The following is a 15736-nucleotide window of genomic DNA, read 5'->3' on the forward strand; positions in this document are numbered from 1 at the left end:
GCAAAGACCATGCAGAGTTCAAGTTTAAAGAGAAAAATATACAGCGTGGGGTTTATGATAGCTCTGCTGAAGGAATTCATGTTTATTGCTAGTAGCTTTGCACATAGGTGTATGACACTAAATATTTTTCCATATCAAAGCTACCATGTAATGACAGCCTGCATTAAGCAGAATAATTACGAAGAGAAACTTTGCAAAGATTTGTCATGTCTACAGCGTATTTCTATACAGTGAATGGAAGCTGTTGCTAGGGGCATGATGTACGTTGTCTATGATCTGCAATTTAATTGAACATCTTGTTATGTTTTTGTTTTATTACTTATAGCACAGAAAATATGCTATGTGACTTCCAATATAAATAAAATGTATTATCCTTCATTCAGCTTGCAAAATATGGTGCTGCACAGGAATAAGGTGATAATAAGGAGAAGGCAGGGAGGGAACATTAGCTCACTGAGAATGGTATTCACTGGGAGGTAAAACAGTGCTTGATATAAAGGCTCTTGATTTGATGTTAAAGGAATAAAATAAGTAAAAATATTTGGGTGTTTGTTGTTGTTATTGGTTTTTTGTTTTTTTTTTTTTACTTCAGAAGATACACATCTTCCAGAAGACAGAAGGTAACCTTCTGCCTGGGTTAGCTCAGGAAAGGCAGCTGAGCAATTGAACTGCCACAGAATGTCTTGAATTGAAGTTGCTTCTTCTTGCAGGTAAACTGTAGTCCAGTTTGTACTACAGATAGAATCAGGATATAATGAAAACTACTAATTTATGAAGTTGCCAGTTTGGACAGCCTCTTTGGCTACCTGGATGCTCTTTTCCATGATGCTCACACATTTGTTCAGTGGAGACAAGTACAAAGCAAAATCAGCTGATTTACAGAACTGTGCTAACTAGGTGCCCATTTCAGTGATGGTGACTTTTGTGAGTGATCTATTATTTCTCCCCACATTCCTCACTCCAGGCTCTTTCTATTCTGCTACATTACAGCTTTCATCTAGGGAAGCCCGTTTTCTTCATTCTCAACTGCCTCCTATGCCTTACTTTATATGGATTATTTGAGGGGGAGGGGGATTTGTGTGTGTGTTTGGTTTTTTTTTTGTTTTTTTTTTTTTTTTTTTTTTTTTCCGTTTTTTGGTTTTTTAGGAAAGAAGTGCAAATTAACATCTTCTGCAAGAAATGAGAGAAGACTTACCTGGTTATTTCTGTCCAGGAATTTTTGTGCAGTCTTTCTCTTTTTTTTTTTTTTTTTTTTTTTATTGTATAAATAGTTAAAAATGTGTGAGGCCACACAGAAAGATGGATTGGATAAATAATTTAGTAGTTTCCTTATTTACACTGTGTGTGGAAGCTTTGAGACAAATATAGTTTTAGGAAGTGCCAAGTGCTTCAACAGGAAACAAAGAGACTTTCTGGAGAATAGTCAGTAGTAGCAGGCAACTTGTGTGTATATGGAGACCTGAGATTCAAGTGCTGCTTCTATGTCAAACAGAAGAGGAGCCAAAACATGGTTCTTCTAAATGCAAGGTGAGGATCATAAGCACTGTGCTCTTAATGTTGGTGTGGTGTAGTGTTCTCAGTGCTTTTGGCCAGAGATTGGCCAAATCTAGTTTGGATTAGAGAAATATTTTCTGAACTGTTACGTTTTCCAAAATAACATTAACAGCAGTAAAAATTACTAGACTTTGATAAATAGTACTTTTTGTTCTCAAAGGTTTTTTTTTTTTTCTGGAAAATTCATGAATGATTCCACTCTTGCATTTCAACAACTCTAGTAAAATTTTATGTGGAGGTTTATCTTCTTATCCTACTATGCTATAGATACAGTATGTCCAGTATTGTATATCTCTTAGCTTTTAAATTTTAACATTAGAACAGTTCTTAAATATTTTTTATTATAAAAATATTTTAGACTTTTCCATAATATTTGTAGTTACCTACATTGGATTTATTTTTTTGCAGGCTTGTAACCATGAGCTAAAAATGGAAAACTGTAAGCAACTCAATTTTGTTGGGTCAGTGTCACCCAGGTCCCTGATTTCTTACATATAATCTCTTCTAACAGGTAGTTAGTTAGTGTCTTATCCTAAGTACCTAGTTAAAGTCTGTCTAGTAAGCACGTCTGTAAAACCACAGTCAATGAGATGTGCTTTAATTTATCGTCAAATCAATGACATAATTGTGTTATGTAAGTTACTGTTTAGGTCTATATAGCTTCCAGGAAAGGAGAAAAATGAAAATCATTATCCAATATCAAGAAAACTGAGAGACCTACACTTTTTATTTATATGTAGCAAACCTGGTTGAGGTTCAGATTTTTTCTCTGATATAGCTTTGCTTAGGTTTTGTGGTGTGTTTTTTCTTGGTTTGGTTTTTTTTTGTTGGTTTTGTTTTTTTGTTGTTGTTGTTTTTAATTTTATTTTATTTTGCCACGTGGTTTTACTGACATTTTTTTCCCTACTAAATAAGCTGGATGAATGGGATTGTTTTACTTACTGCTATTTTAGGGAAGTAATAACAGGTTTCAGACGTGAATGTGGTCTCTAATATAGTCCATTAAACAGAATGAAAACCAATGCCCTTTTTGATGATATTGTGTATGCTCTAATAATAAAATATTACCCTCTGTGAATATATTCAGGAAAATTGTTTTGAACTCAGTCTGGTTGAATAAAAGCACTGAGATACAGTCAGATGCATTTACTGAACTGGATTCAGCATAAGGAACTTATGAGTTTTTTATGGGAGATACATGCAAAAAGCTAAGTGACCCTGTGTAAATCTAGTTTGGTTTTATTTTGTATGATTATACTTTGAATACTTAGAACTCTTACTGGTAGGAGGAGGTACTTTTCTAAGTGAATTAGTATTACCCCTCCTTGTAAGGTAAATTACGCTAGTTATAGACTATTTCATTGGTCTTTATTAGACATTTACTGTTTCTTTTTTGTCCTTAGAATGAAATGACTGCACTTGATGCAGTGTTATAAATTTATATAATGCAATTATACTTACTTGTCATATGCTGTAGCTTCTTAATACAGGGCCCATAATCTATCAAGAGGAACCCTTAATGTGAAAATTAATTTGACTGAACATATTTTCTGCTTTTGCTGTCTTTTCTCTACAAATTCTGACATGTTCTTTTCTAACTTTCTGATTTGCTTCTTCCCACTTCATCTTTTAGGCTTTGTAACAATTCTCCTTCTACTATTTATTCCTCATTGTTCTCACTGCAAATTTTAATTTTCCTTTCTCCTTTTCTATACATGTTAGCTTTATTTTCTTGACTGCTTTGTAGCTTCACTGGACAGTAGGAAGAAGTAATTGAGACTTTGATCCTACAGTAAGCAATCCTCTCATTCTTAGTGACTCCCTGTACAGAATAAAGCTGCATAGTGTTACACTTATTTTATGGATTAAGTAGTGCTAAAATGTTAACCATGTTAATGCTAAATAATTAATAAGTTTAAAAGTGATCTTAACTTGCTTGGTCCAATGGCAACAGCAATTGTACTTTTTTTTTAATTTATTTAAGCTGCAATAAAAATATTAGGACACTTGACAAGTCAAAGTCTAATTTGAAAAGTTTCTCCTATTACTTTTGGATGTAGAGGTGATCATTTTCTGGTTTGGTCGTTCTTTAATATAAGAAAATTCTTGCTTGAAGGTCTTTCGGGTGGAAAAAGTTAGTCAAAATGAGCTAAAACCTCTTATTACTACTGCTTCTGATGAATAATTTTATTTCCTTGAAGGTAAAATAAGACAAATTCATTAAAAAGTAGAAAAGTAAAACTAGAAAATGCACCTTTTATTTATGCACTGACCTATTTGCAGATGTTATGCTAGAGTAGCAAAAGCTTAGCACATGGATTTTACTACCCACTAAACGCCAAGGCACACACTTGCCAAGATCAATCCGGTTTAGGGTACAGACTAATTATTTCTATAGAAGTAAATGTACTTGTTTAAAATGGTTGCCACCTTACTAGTGATTACCACCTTTGCAGTTGAATTAATGGGTTGTCTCAATGTTGTTGTTCAAATCACAGTATGGCTCCTAGCAAATCCAAATAACTTTGTGCTGAAATGACCAGATTCAGTAATGAGCATCTGGTGCAGTAAGTTTTCAATCATTCCAGCTAGCTGTGCCAGAATTCATCTTTCTATGCCCTTAGTCATCGATTTTGCCGGGCTTTTTGCTCATTGACTCACGACAGTGTTGCAATAGAAAGTCTTGACTAGGTAAATCAAAATCCTTTTTAGAAACGTAGTCAAGGAATGAAAAGATGAAAAAAAAGGAAGAAATAAATCAAGGAAAATCTGAGAAAGGGCAAAAATGCTGGTGTCAAACTTCAGATCATTTTCAGAAAGCAGCAGAAATCAATAGAAGCTTCAAGTGCTTTGAAAACCTCTGTATTCTTCTTTATGGTTTGTTTGATCTGGACTTAGGACAGAAGTGCCAAAGACAAAACAATTGTTCCTCAAATCCCAAAAGCTGACTGAATGGCAAGAAGGGTCATACTTCTTCCTAATTTTAGTTCTGTTTTCATCAATGCTAGTGTAATTTTTTCTGTTTATATCTAGTATAAAATGCCAAATTAACAGTGTGCAAAACAGCCCACTCTTTCATCCCTTGATTCACTACTTGGGCGACTTTTTTTGTACACTTGGATCATGGATCTCTGCTAGTACAATGTTTTTGTTACCATTGTTATTTCATCATCTTGAACTCAGTGGGTTTCAATAGAATAATTCAGTCTATCATTATTTTTTCTGTTTGTTACGGAGAATTTTGAGTAATACCAAAATGAATAGTACAAGCTAATAGTAGCTGTGCCAGATTTCTGGCTCTGTAAAGTGATGTTCTCTACCAGCTTTGACAACACAAAATCATGCTGTGCATTCATTTCATGTGACATCCCAGAGAGAAATGATACCTTCCTTTTGCCTTCCTTTTCTTTTAAATTAAGATTTATTCTGCAAATAAATAAGTCAAAGGAGGCTGATGCTTTCCATGCCATAGTGCACTCTTTAAGAAGATTATTCTCTTATGCTGCAGTAATCTGTTTTGGATTAGACATTTGGTAAATACTCCCTAAAGCAACACGCAGTAGTTGGTAATGTCAAGAGGTTTTTCAGCTGTGTTTTGGGGTTTTTTTTTGGTGTTTGTTTGGTTTTTTTTTTAATATTGGCATGTTTTTATAATAAAAGTGGACTAGTTTTAAGACATTGAATATTCTTTGTATGATCAAGACATGATTAATTCCTAAATTTTGTATAAATGTTTCCTATACATTTGCATGCTTCTATATTCTGTTCTGAATGTGTAACTACCAGCTCTCACTGGAAAATCTCAAACAGCTTTCTGGTACCTTTTTGCTTAGCAATTCCACTAGATTTGGAAATGTTAGGGAAACTGATATTCTTAATTCAGGTAATTGTCAAATTTAGCCTGTCCATCGCTGATAGAAAGACCTTCAGGTGTGGTTTTTTGCTTTTGATTTTAGTTTTAAACACATGTACATGGTACATACATACACATAATGAATTATATGAAGCGTATTTTTTGAAGGATGCTTTTTTAGTCTCTTTCACTCCTCATTTGGCATTCTAAACTTATGCTAGCAGCTACCAAAACAGCTTTTCTATTGTTTGTTTGGATTTTTCTTTTTGTTTTAAATAAAGGAGAAAGGGAGGGAAGTTGGATGGTTTTGCAAACGCTGTACTGAAAAGATTGAAGAAAAACCCCAACAGTTCTTTCTTTTGTGACTTAAACATTGCAAAATTCAGCAGTTGTACTTCCACTCCATCGCATTAAAGAATTACTGTCCATTGCATGAATGGACTTCTCAGTTTCTTAAAAAGCTGAGAATACAATTACCCACTGGCTTCCTTCCGTAAATCACTTCCGTGCACTACACCCAGGGAGGTTGCTTAGCAAACAATGACTACTGCAGTTGCTTGCAGACCTCTTCCTTTAACATCCAGGTGCAAACAAACATGCAGTTTGACACATCCATCTGTAATTAAAATTTTATATACGAATATATGGCAGACACCTCTTAGTGACTTTAGAATACATTTAGTTTTGAATGAATTGGTGTTATTACATTCTAAAAGATCTTGCATTATTTGCACTGCCTACAAACAGACTTGCATGCTGTTGGCTGAAAATATACTTCGACACTTTTTCCCTAATAATCTGAAAGAAAGTTACTCCAAAGGCAAGAGATCCCTCTGATTTATAGATTCAAGATGCCTGGGGGGTCCTTTAATATCAAGGTCATTATACCTCAGTGGCCTATGGTTCAGTCTATCAAAAGAAAAAAGGATATTAAGACAGCCTGAGGTCTGCTGACTGTTTCCTGTATAGGCTTTGTTATAGTATTTGGGAGATAAAATCATTCGGAAAAATGCCTTATAAAGTGTCAGAGACACAACAAAAGGATTCATTTGAAAATTAGTTTGGCCCCAAGACTGATGCTTGCCCTCCCAAGATGGGAAAATAAACCAAATTAATACTTTTCTTCTGGAGTAGTTTATTAAAGAATAACAAAGCTTGGGTATGTAGGGAAATCAATTTTTAAGTGAGTAACTTCTTAAGACGTATTTACCTCTGATGGCTACTAAATGGTAGTTTTAAGCTCCTAAGATGTACTATATTGTAAATAATTGTTCATAAAGAAGAGGTTATAAGACTATAAGTGAAACTCAATAAAGTGGCTGAGAGCATTCTTTCTGAAGAATAATTGATGTTTTTATTGAATAATGAAAATGATCTCTCTGCACAGATAATATGCAGGACTCTTTAACTACTCTTTCTCTGCTTCTTTGAGACCCATGTATTGCTGGTCTCTTTTAGCAGTCCATATTTTCATCAATATGAAGAAGGATAACGGAAAACTTCCAATCACCATGTGTGTATAGGAGGTGGCTGGTGTTTGAGACTTACAAAGCTTTTATGAGCAGTAGAAATTCTGGCAGAGGGGTAGTGCCTGCAGGAATTAAGGGCTCCTTCAGAATGGGTTGATAGCTTGCAACACAGAGAGCAGTAGTCTTGAGTTGTAGGGGAAGGTAACTTGGAGACTAGCACCACTGACTGACTCTCTTGCTTAGCTAATGCATTTCTGCATCTGTAGCAGGTGAAGTTTTATTCGAAAAAGCCCCTAGAATACTTCTGATTCTTGAATCATCTAACATTGGCTTCACTCTGGTAGCGCCTTGGGAAATCTAATTGCTAGCAGCTTCTTAGAGGTCAATATTATAGATTGCTTTTTACAGAAAGATCAAGGAAAAGATCAAGCTGTACTTCTTATTTGAAGATGGGAGGAAGGAAGGACACGTAGGAAAGGGCAGGGAGCTCAATAAGAGAATGTGATCTGCACACTGGAGCACTGAAACAACTTTTCATCGTAACCTGGTATTTGATGATGGTGTTCCAGAAGTAAAGCCCAAGGATGAAAACAAAATGGAATAATTAAACACTGGCTACCTCTAGGAGCACAAGCTCTGTTAAACAAACAATTTCTGATGGAGGAAAAAAAGTATTATTGTAAAACTTTGTCATGTCCTGTTATACAAACAATTTTATTTTTGTTTATTTTCTAAGTCCAGCCTATATTTTGAAGCTCAGTTATATATATATATATTTATATATTTTAATTAATAACAATTTAGATCCTGTTAGTTTTTGAGGAAGTACCTCTACCAAGTAAGTTCTGTTTGATATGAAAAATATAAGACATACATAGATGTACTGAACACTTTTATTGAAAACAACGATGACAGCAAAAATGAACTAATGTTTCATCTATTTCTTTATAAAACTATGAGAAATACCTTATTCTGCAAATCAGACTTTGAGTATGTGTCTTATTTTCTTGTATTTCTTCTTTAATCTCTTCTGAGTTTTTCAGTCCAGTTATTGTGTGAGTGCTTTAAGTAACTCATATGAGTTGAATACTTAGATTATCGAGTGCACCCTCAGCAAGTTTGCAGATGACACCAAGTTGGGAGGAGGGTTGATCTGCTCGAGGGTAGGAAGGCTCTACAGAGGGATCTGGACAGGCTGGATCGATGGGACAAGGCCAATTGTATGAGGTTCAACAAGGCCAAGTGCTGGGTCCTGCACTTGGGTCACGGCAACCCCATGCAACGCTACAGGCTTAGGGAAGAGTGGCTGGAAAGCTGCCCAGCAGAAAAGGACCTGGGGGTGCTGGTTGACAGCCGGCTGAATGTGAGCCAGCAGTGTGCCCAGGTGGCCAAGAAGGCCAACGGCATCCTGGCCTGTATCAGAAATAGTGTGGCCAGCAGGAGCAAGGAGGTGATTGTTCCCCTGTACTCGGCACTGGTGAGGCTGCACCTCGAGTACTGTGTTCAGTTTTGGGCCCCTCACTACAGGAAAGACATTATGGTGCTGGAGCATGTCCAGAGAAGGGCAACAAAGCTGGTGAGGGGCCTGGAGCACAAGTCTTATGAGGAGCGGCTGAGGGAACTGGGGTTGTTTAGCCTGGAGAAAAGGAGGCTGAGGGGAAACCTTGTCACTCTCTACAACTGCCTGCAAGGAGGTTGTAGTGAGGTGGGTGCTGGTCTCTTCTGTCAGGTGGCTGGAGATAGGACGAGAGGAAGTGGCCTCAAGTTGTGGCAGGGAAGGTTTAGATTGGATATTAGGAAAAATTTCTTTGATGAGAGGGTTGTCAGACATTGGACCAGGCTGCCCAGGGAAGTGGTTGAGTCACCATCCCTGGAGGTATTCAAGTAACGTGTAGACAAGGCACTCCAGAACATGGTTTAGTGGGCATGGTTGATGGTTGGGCTCAATGATCTTGAAGGTCTTTTCCAGCCTAAGTGATTCTATGATTCTATGAATATTAGGCAGTATTGGTAAGTAGATAAAGTGAGCATGTAGCATAGGTAAAATAAGGTCACATGATAGTGTTCTGTGGACATACTTCGTTCATGAGTGCCTTCACTTCCCGTTATCTGAGGCTGTATTAAAGGTAAACAAAGTAGCAAACTGAAGGTATGAGAGAAACCAGTGGTTTTGCAGAATCTGTTGGCTGGTTAGCAGATTAAGTATTTCAATTTATATAATCAAAATTCCAGAATAATCTTTTCATTAAAAAAATATTTGATACCGAACGCCTAAGTTGAGTTCTTCAACATGACCAGGCAAGCTTTGAGTTGGATTTCTGTAGAAAATGTCTGCTGAATACTATAAAAATTGAGTTTCTAAACTCTATTGTCTGTCTGAAAACTAGTACTTGTATAGAATGGTTTGATAGAACATAGAGGAAGAGGCTTGTGCTATTTTATTTTATTTTTTTTTAACTTTTATAATGAGATAATGGAAGTTGATATAAATCTAGTTCACTTTTAGGGGTATAATTTAATATAAAGTGGTCTGTTTTGTTGACCATTTAATAAAACACTGGTCAACACAGCAATAACACTGTAGTATCATAATTCTAAAAGTATATTTTATTATCACCTAGTAATTTTGATTATCACTGCAGTTTTGAGATAACTGCAGTGCTAATCTTGGACCTAAATTGCCACTGTGTGGCAGCATCTAGTCTTTTACACCTTGTTCCTTTTTTTCACAGTCCAACCTGGCATAATTACTGTAGCAGCTTCACATTTGCAAAAATGAGACGGGGAGTGAGAGGTTGGAGATGGATACCATGCTCTCACATCATTGCCTGCCTGTGGCTGTTGTTGCAGTCTCTTTTCCCCAGTGCCCTGTCCCACTAAAGTTGTGTGTTTATAGGACTGGTGACTTCTGTGGTGGAAAGAGGGAAAGGAGGGGAGGTGGGTTGGAATAGGGGATGTGGTGAAGAAGGAGAGATGAGTGGTAGGAAAGTCTCCCAGCTCTACTTTTCAGTACAGTGTTTGGTCAAGCCCTCACCTTCATCCTTCCTTTTCTACTGCCCAGTGAGACCTGAAGGGCGGTTAGAGCCACATCCCATGCTCCCCCAGAACTTCACCAGAAGATTTCTTAATATCAAGATGTACAATTCAAATCTGTGAGCTATTATGAATAAAAAATATTGTAAAGAAGTGTGTTTTTTCAGTTTGCAGAAACTTCGATTTGAGAAACTGTCGTGGTTTAAGCCCGGCTGGCAACTAAGTCCCACACAGCTGCTTGCTCATTTCCCCCCGCAGTGGGATGGGGTAGAGAACTGGAAGAGTAAAAATTAGAGAACTTGTGGGTTAAGATAAAGACACTTTAATAGGTAAAGCAAAAACCACGCACACAAGCAAAGCAAACCAAGGAATTCATTCACAAGCTCCCATCAGCAGGCAGGTGTTCAGCCATCTCTAGGAAAGCACGGCTCCGTCACGTGTAATGGTTACTTGGGAAGACAAAACATCATCTCTCCAAACATTGCCCTCTGCCTTCTACTTCCCCCAGCTTTATATGCTGAGCATGATGTCATATGCTATGGAATATCCCTTTGGTCAGTTGGGGTCAGCTGTCCCAGCTCTGTCCCCTCCCAACTTCTTGTGCAGCCCCAGCCTCCTCGCTGGTGGGGTGGGGTGAGAGGCAGAAAAGGCCTTGGCTCTGTGTAAGCACTGCTCAGCAATTACGAAAACATCCCTGTATTATCAACACTGTTTTCACCACAAATCCAGAACATAGCCCCTTGCCAGCTACTATAAAGGAAATTAACTTTATCCCAGCCAAAATCAGCACAGAAACTTAAGTCCTCAAGGGACTCATAATAAGCAAGTGTGTAAAAGGTGGTGGGTTTAAAAGGATTGGCAGGACATGTAACTGGATAATACCGCAGCTCATCAGCACTCTACAATGAACTTTGTCTCCATTAAAGCCTGAAAGCCAGAAATGTAATGGGGCAGTAAGGAGAAAACAAGAGTGAAACAAGACCATCATTGGTATCTTGGGTCCCTGCAGAAACAGGATCCTTGTTAGGTAAATCAGAGATCATCTTGGGAAGGACCAAACACCACACTGCAGGGGAGGACCAGTTCTGCCAGAACCACCTGGGTGAAGGCAGAGAACTCTTTTTTGTTTGTTTGTTTGTTTGTTTTAAATATTGTTGTCAGTTGGAGTGCTTTCCTGGATGTTTGGTACATGTTGCTCATTAGCAGTGTGTTATCTTACTGTCTAAGTTTTGATAAAATCCTGTTTAACTGAATGAACATTTTTCCATTTGCCATTTTGTTCTAATTATCTTTGAGCAATGCATCTTAAATAACGCTTCTCTGTAAGACAAATATTTTGCAGGTACAATGATCGGTCAAAAAGCACTAGGATATTATACTATAAGTTTTGTCACAGGTACCGTACATACTGACTTAACTACATTAGCATTTATTGTGCTGTAATGATGTCTTTTCCTGCTTGTCAAAATAACCTTTTGTATTTTATGTGTATATGTTTTGACTGGCACTGGATATTTACTCTAATGTGCATTTTAATAAAGTATAGAACAATGAAAAGAAAAGGATGATGATATTTATGAGGAAAGACAAGAAGTTTTCACTAGACTTTATAATTTTTCATTTTTCTTTTATCTTAGAAAAAGATAGAAAAGCTGTATACTGTTCTAGAGTGGAGGCAGTAGAGTGTAGAGCCACATGCCCCTGTCAAATTGATAGAGTGAACATGTTGAGGGAGATAATGGAAGCTTTCTATTCAGTGAGGAGTGGAATAAAGAAACCATTTCTAGTCATTCTTCAGCATTGATTGCCTTTGTGCTTTAGGCTTAGATCAGAACTTGCGCATAATAAAGAGAAAGTTTGAACAAATATGTAGATCCACTTTGGAAAATGTAGTTAGATGAAGCTTATCCTTTGGTGCAGAGAAATCATGAAAATATATAACATTGAAATTAACGGTAGGTGGTAACTACAGTGGTGATATACAGAGGAATAAACTGCAGGCAGTAGCTCTGATAAAAAGTAAAACATTTAGCGTGTAATGGAATAAATGGTCCCGTACAAAACATATGGTTCCAAGTTTCTTGTTTGATGTTATTGCAAGGAAACAAAGGGAATAAAATAAACCTACATTTCAGTTGTAGTAGTTCATACTGTTCTTTCTTTGGGACACATCGGGATTCACTTACATTTTCTTCACACCTGGCTGTATCAGTCAGAAAACACTTATGTATTCTACGTGTGTTAGTACCTTGCCTCTGCAATCTTCATTGCAACGATTAGTATATTAAATTAATCATTTAGGAATTTTATTATGCAACCTTCTGAAGTTTTAACGTACTGTAATTTTAAAGTAGTGTCATTATGGTTGCCTGCTGGGAATTTTAAGTTTAATTTTCATGATGCTTTGGTATTCATTATTTATAGTTTAGAATTGTCCAGAAGACTGGATTTTGCAAGACTTTATACAAGAACGTAGGAACACAGAGACTTAGAGTTGCAATAACTGAAAGCTAATGACATAAAAGAAAACAATCAGAAGAGCTGCTGTTGTAACATGTACAAGAATTTGCTGTTCCTGCATCAAAAACTGCAATAAAAATAATATAAATGTTGAACGTTTTTCCATCTGCTTCCATTATTTCAAAAATAGTTGCTATTAATTGACAGTGTTTTTATTAGCCTGGGGTCAGGATTGTTCATTGTAATAAAACCAGTGGTGATTGCTGTAGCTGAGAATAAATTAGAATTTCTGTGAGTCACAGGTTTCAGATATTCATCAGCTTTCGACATTTTTACTGTAGAAGAATGAACATGTGAGTTGGCATATAAGTAGTACAGAAAGCCACCTCAGTATTATGAAAAACAAAAAACCCACCCCAAACCTCCCCCCCCCCCCCCCAAACCACCACTTTGTTTACCTTGTTTTTCTAAGGGGTAGAGGGCAGAAGCAAGATTAGAAGAAAAGATTGCAGGTAGTGGGAAGAGAGACATTTTTATACCTAAAACTGGATTTAAACTGAGAAGGCTGTAAACCATAAAAGAAAAAATCTATACATCGGAAATTTTCATCAGTTTTATTACTTTTAGGGTGAAATATCCATTGAAGTAATTCAGATTTTTTAGTTTATTCTGGACTATCTTTTAGTGGAAACAGTTCAACTGTTTTTTATGGTCTGTCTTTTCCTTTTCTCTTATTGTTACCCTCTTACGGGTGAAAAGATTTTAAAAAATTGTAGAAGATACCAAAATTTTCTATAATTCAGTTTGTTAGTATGTCCACTAGTAAATCTATTTGTATGCTGTTCGTTTCAGTCTGATATTGGAAGAAGTAAGCTGTAGAAGTGGATGGCCAGAGGAGTTTCATTACTCTGTTCTCTGCTTTAGCCAACTACTTAATAGGAGAATATAGGTTATTTGGGTCAATCTGATTTTGGCAGCATGCTTCAAACTATTGTTTCTCATCTAAAGATAAAATTGTGAGTATCCATTTGCCTAATTTTAGGTACAGTTGTTTTTAATCCTGGCTTTAAGTCAGAAAGATTTGGGCTCTGTCTCATTTGTGTACTGGTCTTTTCTGTTTAACTGTCAATATTTGTCCTTCAGCTTTGGAACATTTGTTTTCATGTTTTTGTGTTTTGACTTCTAGGGTTCCTTCTCTTAATTTGAATTGAAAATTATAATGTTTCTGATAAGATTTAGGCCAAAGCAAACAAGCAGTATTTACAGTATAGACTGTAAATGCAAATGTCAGAAGGAAGGAATTTTCTATTAAAATCTCTCATTTTTTACAGAACTAGTTGTATTATATTATGGTAAAAAAACCTGTTTCATAACATTCTTTTCATTTTCTCAGAACTGAAGACAATATTTAAAGGTTGTTCTTTATACCTAAATAGAGTCAGAATTTAAAACCCCAGTTGTTTCTTTCTGTATCTTTAGGGGCTCAAAGAAAATAGAATCATTATAGTGATAGTTAAGATGAAACTGAATACGTAGATGATATGTTCTCAGGAGCTACGCTGGGATTTAGCATGAGTTAATACATGCTTCATATCACAGTGGCTAACCTGACTGGGTTGTAATTCACATTGATAAGTATAAACAGTTTACTATTACATTCTTTTTGTGTGAATTGAATTCGTGTATGTCCCTACACATTTGTTTAAATTTTTCAGATCTCTTAAATCATTGTGTAGATACAACCATCATGTATAAAAAAAATTATTCACTATATGGTTCCATTAATTAGTATTTTGTTGTATGCTGGCATATCTGTGTATATATGTTTGTGGATGTGTGTGGAATTAAATTATTAGCTTAAATCTAATTAGTTACTGTATCTAACTTGTACTTCAGAAGAAATTATTGAAAGTGCAAAACAAGCACTGGAAGCAGAAGCCTTTTTAGCGTTGTAACGAATCATGGTTATGAGACAAAATATTTGTTGAAGATGTGATATGAATGCTAAACAAGTGGCAATATAGTAATGGTAGCTAGTGCATTAGCCAGGAGTATCCACTATCTTTGATACATTTTTTTTTTTTTTAAATCCCTTCTTACATTTCTCTTTTTTTTTTTTTATTTTTTTTTTACTGTTGTTTTAGTAAGATGTCCCTTCTACAGTAACGGCTAGTCTGCAGGAGATTTGTAAGGTTTATCTTTATATAAGCCTAATTTGTGGAAAAGGTATTCATTGCTTATTCAAACAAATATAGTAACAAATACTAGATAGTTCATATTTCAGGTGTTTTTATTGAATAGCTTCCCTGAAATGTTTCATAAAGTTTCTATCAATGTTGTCAGTTAGTATTGTTGAAGTAGTAAGATATATTGAAGAGTAAAGCATTGCAGAAAAATAACACTGGATGAGATACTTGGCCTAATGTTGATCAACTTGAAATACAAAGAATCAACTTACTGAAATTTTTCAGTGTGCAAGCAACAACCGAGGTGACTTGCCCTTTCTAATAGCCATTCAAGAATTACTTTAGTTGCAAACAGTAAGAGAAACAGCTATTTACTTCTCTGTTCTTACTCCATATTTTCTTTTGTTAATTTTAAACAGTAGATAAATCTGGAGAATATTAGAATTGAAAGCTCTTATTAAATATCTGAACAGAATTGAAATAAAAACAGTCCATTAATTCATTTTGTGATATTGTGCTACTATATTTGTTAACAAGTTCGTCTTATTTTCAAGGTCAATCACAAAATTGCAGCCCTGTAACATTGTTCAGATAAGGCATTCACATAATGAAATGAGTTTCATATTGTGAAGAAGTAAAATGACAAAGGTTATGCAAAATCATAAAAATTCCAAATATTTAAATAGAGATAGCTATTCATAACAAATACTGAATCTCCTTTCCAGAAGGTTTGTCCCTTCTTTGGTTTCTTGTAAATTGCTTAATTACCTGACCGGGGGGAGAAGGGGAGAAGTAAGACTAACTTTGTTCTTGTAGTAATATTAGCCTTTTCATCATTTTAACGACTCACTGGCGGACATAACGTGTTGTGCTAGAGTCTGAGTATAATAAGTCTGTTATTTGTAATGACCAGAGTCACAAGTATCACAACCTTAAAGTAAGCCTGGATTGGAAAACTAAATGAAATATCCTTTGCATAGGTAAGAAGAAAAAAAAGAAGTTTTGAAGTACAGAAAAAAGAAGACAAACATAAAATTTTCCATTTTTCTTGGTTTTTCCTGGAGGAGGGGAGTACTGAGTTCATTTTTGATTGATGTGTTTTGGTTTTTTTTTTCTCTAGAGGTTAGCAAAGGGCCATTAGCAGTTACAGAATCTATTGTTAAAATCTATTGTTCAGAGGG

The sequence above is a fragment of the Haliaeetus leucocephalus genome, unplaced genomic scaffold (assembly GCF_000737465.1).
Source record: "Haliaeetus leucocephalus isolate CR32 unplaced genomic scaffold, Haliaeetus_leucocephalus-4.0 Scaffold228, whole genome shotgun sequence".
Classification (NCBI taxonomy): domain Eukaryota; kingdom Metazoa; phylum Chordata; class Aves; order Accipitriformes; family Accipitridae; genus Haliaeetus; species Haliaeetus leucocephalus.